This window comes from Dysidea avara, chromosome 5, assembly GCF_963678975.1.
Source record: "Dysidea avara chromosome 5, odDysAvar1.4, whole genome shotgun sequence".
NCBI classification, from domain to species: Eukaryota; Metazoa; Porifera; class Demospongiae; order Dictyoceratida; family Dysideidae; genus Dysidea; species Dysidea avara.
This window is the reverse complement of record NC_089276.1, coordinates 24,764,510-24,782,117: the sequence shown is the minus strand read 5'-3', so window position 1 is coordinate 24,782,117 and position 17,608 is coordinate 24,764,510. Positions and strand designations below refer to the sequence as shown.

General features: G+C 37.2%; 1 long non-coding RNA gene across 2 annotated transcripts; it reads right to left on the bottom strand.

Moving 5' to 3' along the window:
- Nucleotides 1-2,893: 2,893 nt before the first annotated feature.
- Nucleotides 2,894-5,213, bottom strand: LOC136256802 (uncharacterized). Of its 2 annotated transcripts, XR_010701665.1 has the most exons (4): nt 5,118-5,213; nt 4,914-5,045; nt 3,255-3,353; nt 2,894-3,052 (listed from the first exon to the last, which is right to left on the bottom strand). It is a non-coding gene; the product is annotated as an uncharacterized lncRNA (long non-coding RNA). The 2 variants fall into 2 exon arrangements; XR_010701664.1 differs by having other exon boundaries at nt 2,899-3,052; nt 4,914-5,178.
- Nucleotides 5,214-17,608: the final 12,395 nt, after the last annotated feature.

The window sequence follows — 17,608 nt, the reverse complement described above, 5'->3', positions numbered from 1 at the left end:
ATATGAAACTTTAACATCTTTCAAGATCATCTTCCATCTTTTCAGATCGTGGGGCTACCCCTTCCCACATGCATGGCACTTGCTCTGCCAAGTCAGTGATATCAAGGGCTTTGCCAGGATTTTTTAATACGCTGACTGCTCTATTAGGGTATATCGATCTTGCATGTCAAATTCTGAAACCTAGGCCACACCAAGTCAAACCTTAGTTTCTGGTCACCCGCCCGCATGGTAAACCTGGAACCCTAGTTTATGAGGACTATTATTAATATTACAGGTGCTTAAAACCCAGCAAGACACTTATTTTTTACTGTAAAAGATCGAGATACTCTAATAGAGCAGTCAGGGATTCCAACAGAGCAGTCACACTACTCTTAACTCTAATATTAGGTATATATGCCACACTAATAAAATGTTTCTAACTATAGCTAGTTTTGTCCTTGATTATATAGCTGTTCAGATTATAACTGTTACTAATGCTTCTGTAACCAAAGTAATTTCAGTAGCATTAACTACTAGCCCATGCAGATGGGCCATAGCTTTAACTTTATAATTCAAATGTAGTCCTCTAATGATTAGTCTAGTAACTTCAAATTCCTAATCACTGAACACTGCAGGGGTATGGAAAGCCGGCAACATTCGGTGAGCTTAAACTTAAACTTTTCCATAACTAAAATTAGATTGGCAAGTAGAAACCCTTATAGTTTAAACATTCCCAGATGATCACTAAAAAACACTAGTCTGGAGCACTCAATGACTCAAAACTTTGACAGTTACTTTTCTCAAGGTTACTGAATAGAAGGCTGGAAACACATAGCTAGTGGGCTACGACTTCACATCTGAATGAAGAATTTCTGATGTGAAAATAGAAGTTAAATTTCATTTTGGATCATGATCATTTGAACAACTTAGCTATATAAGTCATAGTAATATTTTCCTGACATAGCTAATAGACATTTATTTCACTTGGAAAGCATAAGTAGCTACATGAGCAAAACATTTCCTATAGTATATTCTAAATAAATAAATAAATAAAAATACTTAAATGCTATACATCAGTGTATAGCTAGCCATGATCCATCAAAAACTTTCCTAGTGCATTTTTTGCCGAAGCACAACTACTTATGTTGTTGGTTAAGTTTGACTAAAAACAAAATCAACATGAATTTGCTAAATTGAGCAAATAATAACACCATACAGTATATTGTCACAGTAGAGTCTATAGTCCTGAAGTCCTGATCATCCGCCCGCCCGCATCCATTTGTAGGCTTGGGAGTGACCAGAAACTAAGGTATGACTTGGAGTGGCCCTACCTAGAATTACCACTGAAGTCTTCACTTAGCATTGTATCAAGTAAACTAGATAACATACAGTACATTAAAATTTATTGCAAGCTTTGAATGCCTTATCAGTTCACTAAAATTTTATGAGGCCGCGGCAGCTGCCTCACAAGCCGTCCCGGAGACATGCATGGCTAGAAGGGAAGCCTCGTGCACTGACATAACCTAGACCTAGTCAAAGGCTGTCCAGCCCCATGTATGAAAGTGAGTAGAGGGTAAGGTAGAGGGGGAGAGGCATTCATGATGTGTTCCTTGGGATTAGCTAAAGGTAGTATCGCAATGCTGTACAGAAACCTTATAGCCACTCAGAGTAGTGTAATGGTGTATGCGTATAATGGCTTCAATTAATGGAGCAATTAACGCTGGGTGGCCACAAAAGCCAAGCAAACCAGACATGGTTAAGCTTAAAAGCTCAAATTTGGAAATTGGATTTGGCGAAATCCAATTTTCAAAACTTGAAAAGAATAAGACTTTAGCTCGTTGCGCGCTGTGTGAGCAAAGCACTAAAGTTTAATGCTTTTATGTAGTAATAATTAGATGATGGAAAGATCCCCTTATCGTGAACAATTCTGTAATCATTTCTAGATTACTTTGTTCTTAACATTTAATCCTATACATCAACAATCTAAGTTGTTCACCATCTGGAAATATTAAAAAAAAAAACTGTCATACTACATGATAAGGGGATCTTTCCATCATCCAATTATAACTACATAAAGCATTAAACTTTAGTGCTTTGCTCACACAGCGCGCAACGAGCTAAAGTCTTATTCTTTTGAAGTTTTGAAAATTGGATTTCGCGAAATCAAATTTCCAAATTTGAGCTTTTAAACTTAACCATGTCTGGTTTGCTTTGCTTTTGTGGCCACCCAGCGTTAATTGCTCCATTAATTGAAGCCATTATACGCATACACCATTACAATATTCTGAGTGGCTAGCTATAAGGTTTCTATACAGCATTGCGATACTACCCGGCTTTAGCTAATCCCAAGGAACACATCGTGAATACCTCTCCCCCTCAATTCACTTTCATACATGGGGCTGGACAGCCTTTGACTAGGTCTATGTTATGTCAGTGCACGAGGCTTCCCTTGTAGCCATGCATATCTCCAGGACGGCTTGTGAGGCAGCTGCCTCATAAAATTTTAGTAAACTGATAAGACATTCAAAGCTTGCAATAAATTTTAATGAACTGTATGTTATCTAGTTTACTTTATACAATGCTGAGAGAAGACTTCAGTGGTAATTCTAGGTAGATTTCAGAAATTTGACATGCAAGACCGATATACCTTAATAGAGCAGTCAGCGTATTAAAAAATACTGGCAAAGCCCTTGATCTCACTGATCATGACTTGGCAGAGCAAGTGCCATGCATGTGGGAAGGGGTTGCCCTACGATCTGAAAAGATATTAGATGATCTTGAAAGATGCTAAAGTTTCATATACCTTTAAGCTTACTAAATTTCACTGGCTCCCATCCGAGCTACCAACAATGTTGCCTTAACATAATCTTATCTATTTTTTCTAGTACATAATATTGATCATAGGCACAATCAAACTATTTTTACAATAATTTACAGTAAAATTTATTCTGTACACTTAAAAATAGGCGCTTGTTCAATCCATGATAAAGCCTTCCACTAAGCTGCACATCCACCATCATAGATTCTGAGGACTTTAAGCCAATACCACCAGTGGTAGAAGGCCGCCACAAACCTGCAAAAAGACAGAAAACATGTATTGCCTACATGCACAGTGGACAACAGTTGTGCAGAAAACATACAACTTTCTGCATAGTGTGTTGAAACACAGGGTTCCAGCCATTAAGAAGAGTTACCAATAATGGTCTATGTCCCCGGACTCATGGAAACAGTAAGTTACCCCACACAATGCACTTTCTTTTAAGCACATCGCCAACCTGGTAAAGTTCATACAGAACTATTCAGAACAGAATGCCATTCTGTTTCATGCCGAATTCCCGGGTACAAGAGTGATGACATAAAGCTGCTACCATCATCTAAAAGCAATAAAGTAAGCAAAATATACTCATATAAGTGGTGACCTTCAGACCAATATTTTATTTAAACAGGCAGTTTATGTACAAATTATCCATTAGAGAATTTTATTTAGCAGTAATGGCCTTTATAAACAGGTAGCCGCTATGACAAATTTCACTGTATAGTGCGTCATAGAATGCTACTAGTGATGCTAGCCTAAGTTAAGTTTGTCTCCTTCCTCATGAACCTAATTAACCCACACCAAGCAGCTGTTAATACAAAATGTTAGCAACAGCATTCTAACACAGACATAGTATGGGCAGGATTCACAACAGTAATGTCATTCCATAGGAACTAATAGTTTTATGTACCAACAATACTTGTTACAGGTTCAGACTTTGAGTGGTCATATCTTACTATCTTGACTTGGTTTCTCTTTGAATTTACTTTTTTTCAATGTTTCATTGGGAGAGTGCAATCAAATCACAGTAGTGCACTACCAGTTTGTCACTGAACTTCATCGCCTTGGTTTCCCAAGCATGGCACCAATAATTTTGTGGTGCTATTACTCAGGACAAAGACAAGGTACAATTTGTTTTTTTGTATTAACTAACTCCACAATGGTTGAAGATTTGCATGAAGGTCATATTTTGTAAACTGGTCAACCCTTAACAACAAGTCTAACCCGTGACAAGGATTGTCCGTAGTGACGTCACTATTGTCAATCCCTATTTTATACTTAATTATTTATCACATGGGAGGCGACCACTGTCATTTCATTGACAACATTTGCCAAAGTTTACAGTATATAGCTACTTTGTACTGCAAGTAAAAGACAGTATGTGGTAGTGCTTTTGTTCTCCCGAAAAAAAATGCAATAATGTAGCTTCTTATGTACTTATATACAACTTAGCTTATTTCTCAGCAACTTCTCTAAAGCCAATGGACTATGTATGAAAAGCCTTTTATCAAGAATTCATTATAAGTATTATGAAATTAAGTATGCAGAAGTTAAAACATTCTTTGTATTATTGTATAGAAAAAATGGCGGCGATACAAGGAATGCTGTTTAACTGAAAGTGCTGCTGCCTTGGGTTTAGGTCCTGTGGCCTACAGGACATTTTGCAAATATTGGCAGGACTTGCTCCCACACGTTATCATCAGCAAGCCATGCAGTGACTTATGCTGGACATGCCAGCAAAATAGTACTGCTATTATGAAGGTCACCAACCGATCAGACCATGAAAAATAGAGGGTATTTTCATATTCTGGTAATCTACAATCTGACACTTAACTATAAAGGATGTAAAATGCTCCAGGTCTAGCTAGCTATCAGAAATATCTTAGGTTAGAAGTGTCAGATTAGAGAGATTTACCCTGCATAAATTTACTGGTTATATAACACAATATACAATGGATTGTGTGTATGGTACAAAGTCTATAGACAATGAAAATAACATTTTGTTCATTCTGAAGACCAGAATTAAAAAAACAAAAAAAAAAAACAAGAGATGACATTGAACCACATCCATCGTATAGTATGTTATACACTGGATTTAGACATCACGGTATTTTTGTACCTTCTTCAGGTGATAAGCTTGGCTAGGGACCATCTTAAAATCATCAGTGTGGAGAGGATTGCATATCGGACCATATGCAAGACAACTAGACAAAACTTGAAAGACTAGTTTGAAGTAGACGGAACCCTCCAACTGAGTACAGAAGTGAAAAGGTACTACATCTTTGACATGGCGCAGCATGTAAAAATGTTCACTGTAACTTACATACACATGTTCGTTTCCAATAGGTGCATTATCCAAGCGACACTTTCCAGCCAGGACCTGTGTACTTCCTTACGCCACGCAAATGTGCCATCTTCGGTGTATGCTGCGAGGTTAAACCACGGCAAGTAAGCACTGTAGCTGTTTTCAAAAGCAAACCAATAAATCCAATACTGTGCTGGTGACATATTTGATAGATGAATCATTCAACATTGGAAAAGGTGCTAATTCAATCATCACTTTTTTGCCAAACATGGATTAGGGGAGACATCGGTCCACTTGCACGCAGATAATTGCTGTGGACAAAATAAAAACAGATACATGATGGGATACCTAATGTGGCGTGTACTCACTGGCTTACATTGGGAGATAAAAATATCATTCCTACCAGTGGGTCATACAAAGTTCGCATCTGATTGGTGCTTTGGACTTGACTTGCAAAGCAGACCTTTCGCCGCACAAACGTTTGCAGTCCGGATGACATTGCCAATGTGATCAGCACCTCTTCATTTGTCAATGTTCCACAACTAGTAGGCACTCTTGAAGGGGATTACTTTGTTCAAACCTACAAATGGAGTGCGTTCTTTGAGGAGCACAAAAAGAAAACTGCTTTAAAATGGATTACCCAAATGCAGCATTTTCAAAGATACCTCACCTGGCACAGTAGTTGTGAAGAGCTCCAACTCTGGCAATGAGTGCCAAATTGTGTTGGTGAAGGATTCGTTGTGGCATCCCTCACTCAATTGTCTGCCATCTCCGGTTGTACCAGATGGATTAAGTACAGATTGTCAATACTACCTATTTCAGAAGATCCGCAAAATTTGTCCAGATTATGCCAAAGATCTTGTTTGCCCTCAACCTACAATGGCGCGTGATAGTTGATCATCTACCTTGTGTATAAAGCATCAAGTAGCCACTACAAATATAAATAAGACCTGCTTTAAAAATGATCGCATGATCAAGGGCATGGCATCAAGTAACAACTACAAATATAAATAAGACCTGCTTTAAAAATGTTCAATGCATAACCAGGGGGGATTCTTACGGTTTGGACCAATCTGCCTTTTTGTGCCAGAATTTTTAAAATCTTGTCAAAACATGATTGATTGAATGATTGTTCAATTTTCAATCAATTATCAAGAATGTTTCTAGAAAATAATTTCATGAGGAAAAACAGGTCTTTCAAGGCAGGAGGAGGGGCAGAACTTAAAAGACGTTGGGGCACTTTTTCAATTGACATGTAGATCACAGCCTATGAATACTAATTGCTTGTAAAATTACATGGCCATTAGACATAGAGATGTACCGTTATTGTGTGTGAAGCAAGCATGGTGGGACGTATAACACAATGGGACTGAGGTATTGACTGGAAAAGTGCAGAAGAATGAAAACTGATCAAAATTCACATTCCTACAGGGTGATATCAAAACTTGTCTATTGGAACTGTATCATACTTCTTGCAGCACGGGGAAAAGGGTGCAGATTTAATTCTATTGTATGCTACCAAAACCCAGACTAGGGTCTGGTTACACAGAAATAACTAAATTTTGTAAAACCACTATATACATGTACAGCACATTCAACATTCACAACTGTAACTGGCGTGTTAACCACCACAGAGGGGTTTATTAAGAGTAGGGTTTATTTATTTATTATTAAGTGTGTATTTACATATATAGGTGTGCATATACACAGGTACGAATGGTATACACAAATGACTGAGTGAACACTTCAAAACACACACACACACAAACATACAAACACACACACACAAACACACACACATACACACACAACACACGCACAATAATAAAGCAATGTATATAAGCTAAGTCTCCACAATGTAACATACACCAATAAATAACCGGACACTCAAAAGTTCTCCTTGGTCTCCATCTTCAACGTCATCTCTATCATCACCAGGTTCCAGAGGGGTAGCCAGCAGTTACAGTGATACCTGATGATCCCTTCCCTCCAGGCAAGCCAGCTGGGCCTGGGAGCCCTCAGTTCCCTACCGTGAATTGTTTCATAAACAATTCTTATAGCATTTCCGACCAAATGATCATGGGCTTCCCTAATGGTGTGAAATTACAAAATAATTTTGCTCTTAATAAAGAATCAGAAACAAAGGCAACATGACACTCACTATACAAACAATAAAAGATGACTCACTTGTGCTCGAATAGCACCAGTTGGTTCAAGGTTGCCATCCTAACCCTGAGCATGACTAAAACAGGATTAATGACTTACTGGAGACATACATTAGGGCAAGGGTCTATGCCACTCTCTCCAACTTCACCAAGTAAACCCTATAAAATTTAAAAAACTAACAAACATACATACAAGTACATACATACATACATACAAACAAGCAATTTTAAAGCTAAAGCTTCATGGGAACTATTAAAAAAATATTGAGTTGTAAATTCACCAAAAATCAAAACGAAACAAAGTCAAACTATCTATGACATTGTTACCCAACCAACACCTTCATCATTGTCCTGGTCACTTAGGCTATTATCATGCTTTAGATGGGTGAATTAGTTTATACCTTCTTCAGTAGGTAAATATAAAGTTGACCATTTTAGAGAGGTGGTCTTACCATAGAGGTGGTAGTTAAGACAGGTTCTATTGTAGTCCAAACCACTCCAACATAAAAGTTAAGTATCTCAGCATCTAAGTATCTTTATAAGTATATGTGACCAAATTTTACAAAAACGTCGATCTACACACACAACCTTGAAGTTGACTTCACCATAAATGGATAGCCATATCAATACACTACACTTTTGCACCACACCAAGCTAATACTTTGCCAAGGCTGCTTTCTCGAGTGGATTTGTACGGGCGTGTGTGAGCTACTGGGAGCACACTGGCACCTTGGAATGGCACTGGGCAGCTGGAGCATGAAGCTACAGACGTGGATTGTCTTGAAATTCTGTCCAGACATTCTCTAAGTGTATTTCCTTCACTTTCAATGGTGCTGGTGGCAATGAGCGGTGCTGGTGGAAATGTTGGCCGTATAATAAAGCTGGCCTTCCATATAACCCTCTCGGCCATTTTCTCTTCATATATCAATTGCCTTCCAACCGCCTCCGCCACCACCTTAGGTAATGTACGTGTGACATAGACACCGTGGTGAAAAAGGTTACTCAAAATCATGGTTATGTCAATAACTAGCCTACTGCTGACTAAAGTGTGTTAAATAGCATACACTACTGGACAATAAATCCATGCTGTTACCATGGAAATCCCATGATCCTCATGAAATACCCATGGAAGTTATACTTGGTATTTTTCACGGGTAATGAAATACCTATGAAATTCACGGAGCAAAATAATGTACCCACGAACAACCCATGAACAAGTGAGTTTTCATGGGTTTGTATGTATGCACAACCCATGAAAAGCCTGTGAAATCTCACCTATGAAAAACCTGTAGAAAGCCAATGAATATTATTCATAGGTTTTCAACAGGTTGTTCATGGCTGTGATTAACAGATTTTCATGGTATACAAACCCATGAAAACTAACTCGTTCATGGGTTGTTCGTGGGTACATAATTTTACTCCAGCATTTCATGGGTATTTCATTACCCATGAAAAAAAACCAACTGCAGCTTTCATGAGTAGTTCATAGGATCATGGGAATTTCATGGTAATAGCATGGATCATTGTCCAGTAGTGATAGGTGGCTGCATTCACGGTGAAAATTTCAAACTCGTAACTTTTGGCCTTCCCGAGCTATACTCGATTAAAATCTTTAAAACCGTGTATCTCACAATCTATTCTTGTGCGTAGGTTGACAATTTTCTAAAGTTCAGTCGATACGTATTATGAACCCACTATCGTGGTTCATGACATTCAGCTAAAGGCTAGTGTATATGATTTATGTAAGAAAGTGTTTCCATTGCATAGTTAATATGTGCACGGCTGAACATTACTTACTTTCAAGGACACATGTTTGCATGCATGTGTAATGGTCGTGTGCATAAGCATGCATAGGATATTGTAGCATGAACGTGTTCCTTAAAGTGTCTTCAAAGACTTACAATTTCTCTTAATCCCTTAGTTGATTGCAATGTATTCTCAATAGGTAAAGGACAATCCTTCCTGAAGATGAACAAACGATGCTGCTAGCTGTAACACTTTGTGTTGGGTGTATACAGTGTGTGTGTGTAGAAGCTGTATGCGTGAATATTTGTGTGTGCTTGTGCATGTACAAAGAGGGAGTTGACATACACATTATACTAGATAAATTTAAAAATGGTAGTATAAAAAGGTAAATAGGCAGTGGAGTAGCTACCATTGAGGCAACCAAAGTAGCTGCCTTGGTATGAGTTTTGGCATTCCGGATTTTTCTACTCAAACGTTACTAGACAGCATTGCTGTACCCCAGTAGCTGAAAAGTGGTCCAGCACCATCAAGGTACCATAGGCTCCAGCCCTGATAAGTACTACAGCCATACATTCTATTTTGTGTGGTTTGAATTTGTAAAAGATCGAGATACTCAAATAGATCAGTCATCGAAATATACTATAATAGAGCATTCAATACAGATTATAGCCACTATTCCCATTACACTGCTTGATCATTTACATTTATGTCTATTGTATTTACATTACTTTTTAACTGCATGGCATTACATTTAGCTAATTGATTATGCATTAGCTGTCACAATAAAAAAAAAGCTTGCTCCACATTCCATTTCAAAGTAAAATTTCCTTTAGGGGGAGCATTCCCCCAGACTCCTTAGCACATGCAGTTGAAAATCACATGAATTATGTCTGACTTAAACATCACATCAGATCAATAAAAAGTAGTTTGCATGACTGTGACCTACATTACAGTTCATGGATGGCCTGACTGTTCAAAATATATCCGGAGTAAGTTGTGTTGCATGTAATTAAACTACTCTTATGATTGAAGCATGGTATACTATAGTATTAACTATGCTGGATCATTACTTATGACATGTAGAAAACGTTCAGTCTTCTGAAACAGTTTCCTCCATCCAACCAGATAGTCAACCTGCAAATGCTGTACCACCCATACTTGAAAAGTATTTGTGAATCAGTTGAGTCAGAAGCAGACCCTCAATTTGGTCAACGTATAAACTTTGCATCAGTAAAAATTTTTCCTAGCTACGCCATTGATAGGGATTGCTTGAAAAAGCAACCAAAAAAGAAGGGATCACTGAAAAAAGTGATCCTCTTTTGACTTTACTCTACCTTGGTAGCTATATGACTATTAACTAAACACAATAAGTAAAACATTTTGTTTAATATTTTTCTGTTCTGCCAAGTCAAACTATGGATTTGTGGCTTACCTTGTAACCACAGCGATCCCTTCATGTTTTGTTACTTTTTTCAGCAATCCCAATTTACCTTATTAAAACGTCATCTTTTAATTTATCTATTTTGTTTACTTTTTTAAAATCCATTATTAAAAAAAATTCGTATGTAGTTTTAGTTAGACTCAACTGTTATACCTCTGGCATGAACAGCATGATTTGAGGTGCAATCTCACACACATGCAAGTTTTGAATTTCATGCATAGTTCAAATATATAAAATTGTGATTTTGAATACATGATATTATAAGGTGTTCATAATTAACATAGCAGTTAATGTTTATGCACTTTCCAATATTATCCTCCACCTCCTCCTTCCCGGGAAATAGTGGGGGAGGGGTGGGATTTGACTTTTCCTAATATCAAATCCCCGGACATGACAGGTGGTCAAATCCCCACATAAGTATTTTTACAACCGGTTATTCTTGCAGGAAGCAACAACCTGACATTTTTGAACAGTTAAATATCCCACTAGTGGGGCAAATTTTAAGTTCAAATTCGATCAAATCCCCCACTAATTATAAGTTCAAATTGGATCAAATCCCCATTAAACCTCCGTGTACCCCTGGGAAGGGGGTAGTGGGTCATAATATTGATAGGTGCAATAAGGTCTTTAACTCATTGTGGCTTCCTCTAAAAACCAGCATCATTATGATTCAACAAACCACTGATTAGTAGTGAATATAGAGTGACTTCCCTATCGGGGTTTAGAAGTTAAAAGTGTTTAAGAAATACTAGCGTCACGCCCTGTTCCTGGTATAAGCAACAAGGTTAAAGTTTTCAACAAAGTAACAATTACAAATATAAATAAGACCTGCTTTAAAAAATGATCACATCATCAAGGGCATGGCCAGGGGGGTTCTTACGATTTGGACCAATCTCCCTTTTTGTAGCAGAATTTTTAAAATTGCACCACACTATTACTCACAGTTCTGGAGTTCTCAAGGGCTATACTTACTGGCTTGGCCTTACACTATTGAGAGTCCCACTTCTAGCAACTTCTTCACTCTGCACTATTATATATCACATCGTGCCCAAGCTGATCTTTTGAGTCACAAGGACCTTGACATGACACTTACTGGAGCTATGATGGCATTGACCAACAACAGAGAGCACATCACAGATGGTGGACACACAGTTGAAGAAAGACAAAGGGCACACACAACATACATGCATAATGGCCGTAAAGTGTGCCAGCAAACCTTAGATTCCTTCACGTGATCAACAAGGAGAGACTGCTGGCATTAAAAATCTATACATCACCGATATTCGATGGCTTGAGCATTCATGTACTGGGAAGTTACCACACAATGTCACTCCATATGAGGTCTTCCAGCATATAGTCCGTTTTATCAGCGATTACCCTGAAGAAAATGGCATAATGCTTCCTGCACAGATTCCTGGATACAAGCAGGATGATATTAAGATATTGTCATCAAGCATAAGCAAAAAGATAACACTGTAGAGTTGATGACTTACTTTATTTTTAATTTTCTAACTCCAGAACACCCTTTATGATGAATCGTGTATAGTCAGTGGCACGTTATCAGTCGGTCTATCAACATTTTGCATATACTGGAAGACATGTCTGCCTCATATCATCATAGGGAAGCCAATGTCTGACCTTTGCTGGAGCTATCACCAAAATAGTGCAATGATTACAAGATCAATGAATCGATGTTAATGTGAAAAATCGCAGGTAGTCTGTTAGTATACACTTGCTATGGGGGCAGAAAGTGATATCGATCAGAGCACTGCAATGCATGCTTGCCTTCTTGTAACTCAATTCCAAAGATTAATGTACCTAGTTTGTTCATGACTGTAGATTAGCATAAGTATGATATGCCTTCTTAAATGGCAACTAACCACAAACATGTATAGGTCAGTCCCTTGCACATGATTGAAGGACATTGTTTGCATTCCTAATATGGTTTGTGGCAGTCCTAGTTTGAGAACAAAATTGTTTGTTCAGTTTAAGAAGCCATAAGAGACTTTTACTAACATTCTTGTTTATTAAAATTAGAGATGTACCAATACCACCTTTACCGATACTTCCGATATAAATATTTTTAGCAAATAATTCGCCAACACCGACACTAATATTAAGCAATGAAGCCTAGACAGCATTTAATCTAGGGTTGTTAGGCAGGATAACCCCCTAACAGGAAGCAATCAGTACTTAATACAATGACGATTGCCAGCAAGTTGCTCAACTTGATCTCAAAAAATTATACTGGCTGTGAATTTAACTTTGTGATCACTTGAATTAAGATCTCATCTTTACACAGAAAGGGAGGATAGCTCCAGATTGAGTCAACCCCAAAACAAACTAATCCTTGAATAAACACTGAGCCTAGAAAAGCTTTATCACCATTTAAGTCAGACTCCTACAAAGTAACATCTGTGCTTAGCCTTTACACATTGTATATTACTGCAAACTCCATAAAACTTGCTTCTTTCTGAGGAATAGCTGCACTGGCATTTTTACAAAGAATTCATGAGTTCTAATTTATTAGAATACGCACGAAGCCAATGTAGCAGGTTAAACACATAATTATTTGCTACTTTGTTAGCCCAGCCAACTCATTCCCTACTGGAAACGTAGTCAAGGATGGTTGAATATACAGTACATGAGATGAGTGTCCTCTGGTGGTATCGATAGCTTTGTATTGCCGATACCAATCTGTTCCAATACATTGGTATTGACTAGGGCTCTTAGTTTCAATTAATTTATAAATCAATTAGCCATCAATTATCAAAACAACCATTAGCAAGAATGTTTCTAGAAAATAATTTCAGTGGAGGCAAAACAGGTATTTCAAAATTATGGGCAGTAGGTAGGGGGGGGGGGGGGGGAGGGGGGATTTAAAGGATGTTTGGGCACTTTATCAACTGACTTGTAGATCATAGCTTACGAGTACAATACAAGTATAAATACACTCTAATTGCTTGTAAAATTGCATGGCCATTAGACATAGAGATGTACTATCATAGTGTGTGAAGCAAACATGTATGGCGAGACGTATAACACAATGGGACTGAGGTATTGACTGGAAAAGTGAAGAAGAAAACAAATCAAAATTTTTACGACCTTATCAACACCTCACATTCCTACACGGTGATATCACAACTTGTCTATTGAAAGTGTATCATGTCTATTATCTATTAGATGGCACAACAAAAAATTATGATATGGTGATCTATTATAAATGTACAACTACAGTAATCTTGTGTGTCTTAATAGAATTCTGATAATAGCAGGGTAAAAAAACTGCAGTACAATGTCTAGCTAATGACTTTAAACTGTTATTTTTTAGTGGCCAAGTCAAGTAGGTCTGGAACACAGCTAAGGTACATTTTATGACCTCATTAATTATATCACCTCATTATACTGACCATTTCCTGTATATTATCATACATTACTCTTGTATATATAACATCCCAGCAGGATATTATTGATTTGAGAAGTTGTGGTTGACTATTGTTGTGATGTAGTGTAGCTACACCATACACCATACATATTAATTATTTAAACTAAGCTTTTAGTAAATAACTGAACTGACTTTAGTAGCGTGCATTTTAGTATTATAACAATACAACACTTACAGTGGGGAATAAACTTTTCCTATAGAGACACGCACTTCATTTTCGAAAGCGGAAGACAGAGCTACCTGTATATATCATGATAATTCTATGCTGGAAGGTGTCCATTATCATCATCTCAATGTAACAGTTAGTGATAAGCTAGAATCTTTATATCAGAGTCCATCTGTTTGTCTAAAATGGTTTTAGGGCCAAAACGTTTTGGCCTTCATAGGCCAAAGGTTGTGGTGGGTTAACATAATATGTCTAACTAGAGAAACTTTCTTTAGAGGTGGTCTTTTTAGCAGGTGGCCACTAAGACAGGTGTCACTGTAGATTCAATCCATGTCAAGTATCAGACGTAATGTATCAAACATCAAGTAACCAGGTGGCATGTAAACCTTTGCTATTCCAACTACGTGATGCTTGATGCATCACCATAGACTGTTGTGAGATGGTTTAACACCAGTGGGCAATTGACCATTCTAGCTACTTGATCTCTGACACTTCACTGACTATTATGAGGTGGTTTACACAACACTATTGACTATTCTAGCTACTTGATCCTTGAAAGATAACCATGGACTGCTGTAAGTGAGATGGTTTACACAACAGTCAATGTGATGAGTCAAACATCAAGTAGCTAGAATAGTAAATGGTTGTATGTAAACCATCTCACAACAGTCAATGAAACTTCAAGTAGCTTTAATAGCCAATGTTGGTGTGTAACACCCCACCATTGACCATTCTAGATACTTGATGTATGACACGTCACATGGCGATCAACTGTTGTGAGATGGTTTACACACCACCGGACCATTGACTATTCTAGTTACTTGATGTTTGACACATCATTGACTATTGTGAAATAGTTAACAAACCTGCATTGACTATTCTAGCTATTCAAACATCAATATAGACTGTTCTGAGAAGGGGTACACACCACCATTGACTATTAATTACATCTACTTGATATTTGACACATCATTGACTATTGTGAGATGGTTTACACATCACCATTGAGTAGTAAAGCTTCTTGATGTTTGATACACCACCTTGGTCTGTTGTAGCTACTGATGCTTGATGGATCACCATTGACTGTTTACATGACACTATTGACTAGTCTAGCTACTTGATGTTTGATACATCATTGACTATAGTGAGATACCACTTCAAGTGATTGAATCACCAACGCTGAATACTGTATGTATTATACATGCAGAATATACAGTAATCATGCAGACATCAAGTCAGTAGTCCGATGAATGTGTTCTGCTTCAAATTTTGAATGTACCATGGTTGAGAAGTGAGGAAATTAAGAGGTTAATGCAGTGGAAACTATAGTCCGTTCTTTGGTGCCAACATATTGTACGTTTTATGCAATGATGTTTTGTCCTACATAGTACTTCTGCATTGGATTCCTCATGCAGGTTTTTTTTGGCAGAATAGTTAAAAATCTAAGTTTAAATTTTACCTATATGAAAGAAATAAAGTAACTGAGCAATTATTGGTAGTTTCAGTTTTACTGGTGGTGCACACTGTGATGAGCTGCATACTATGTGTTTACTTTCTACTCTCGCTTCTCTAGACCAAGTACAATTATGTATACTGGAGTATTAACTAGGTCCCTAAATCACCCTGTACATGTGTTAAAATAGTATGATGTGACTGTATTTTTTTTGCAATTTTGGTCACTGTAGCTTGCATGGAGCCTGTCAACAAGATCAGTTACTCACCCATGCTTGTGTAGTTTGATTTTTCCTGCCTTGTTGCTGAAATGTACATCTATATCTGCATCCAGGCCCGATAGTGTCTTGTGCTTCAGGTAAGTCAGCAGCAGCAGTTAAGATGGAGTGGTATGTCATAAAGATGTGTTTGGTGAGTAGAGGTATGTGTCAGTGTAATAGGGTGTGTAGTAAATATAGTAACTGTTCTATCAATTGTGGACTACTTTGTTCTTTGTGTTTAATTGTATGTAGCAACAATCTAAGTTGTACACTATCTGGAAGTATTGTAAAAAGTTTAACCCTACGTATCATCTCTATTAGAGTATACAGTGAATGACCAATTTGAGGCATTCTGATGGGTGAAAAACGCTGAAATCATTTTTAGATGGCTTTGATCTTTGTGTTTAATTGTATACAGCAACAATTTAAGTTGTACACCATCTGGAAGTATTTAAAAAGTTTAACCCTACGTATAATCTCTATTAGAGCATACAATGAATGAACATTTTGAAGATTTCTAAAGGGTGAACAACTCTGAAATCATTTGTAGATGGCTTTGATCTTTGTTTTTAATTGTATGTAGGAACAATATAAGTTGTACACAATCTGGAAGTATTGTAAAACTTCAACCCTGCATATCATCTCTATTAGAGCATACAGTGAATGACCAGTTTTAAGAATTCTAAAGGATGAACAACACTAAAATCAATTGTGGACTACTTTGTTCTTTGTGTTTAATTGTATGTAGCAACAATCTAAGTAGTACACTACCTGGAAGTATTGTGAAAAGTTTAACCCTACGTGTCATCTCTATTAGAGCATACGGTGAAGCACCAGTTTTAAGCATTCTAAAGGGTGAACAACACTAAAATCACTTGTGGAATACTTTGTTCTGTTTTTAATTGTATGTAGGAACAATATAAGTTGTACACTATCTAAGTATTTTATAAAGTTTAACCCTATATATAATCTCAGATTTCAGTGTTGATCACCCTTTAGAGTACTTCAAACTGATCATTCACTGTATGCTCTAATAGAGATGATATGTAGGTTTAACCTTCTTAAAATACTTCCAGATAGTGTACAACTTATATTGTTGCTACATACAATTAAACACAAAGAACACAATAGTCCACAATTGATTTTAATGTTGTTCACCCTTTAGAATGCTTAAACTAGTGATTCACCGTTTGCTCTAATAGCGATGATACCTAGGGTTAAACTTTTTACAATACTTCCAGATAGTGTAAAACTTAGATTGTTGCTACATACAATTAAACACAAAGAACAAAGTAGTCCACAATTTATTTTAGTGTTATTCACTCTTTAGAATGCTTCAAACTGGTCATTCACTGTAAGCTCTAATACATATGATATGTATTATTAAAGATTTTAGTATACTTCCTGAAGGTGAAGAATTTAGATTGTTGCTGTCTACAATTGAACACCAACAACAAAGTAATCCAGAAATGATAACAGAATTGTTCACCCTATAGAATGCTTCAAACCGGGTCATTCACTATATGTGACCGGATCTTGGAAAACCTATCTTTTGGGCACAAGCTAACTTTTTGGGAAAACTCAAATGATAATTTCAACAATATTTTTTAACCCTTTATTACCGAATGGCTAATATATTGCCATAAATGGGCGTTACCGAAGTTTTTTTCGGTACTTTCTTAATATAAGCGAGTTTGTTCACAACGCTCTAACTTCAACACCCAAGTCCCTAGGCGTCTGAAACTTAGCATAAGTACTCACAATGAATTGTTCTAGTAGTTGGAGTATATTGTACTTCGTAGCGTAAACCGTGCTTTTTACTACAGGGGAAAGT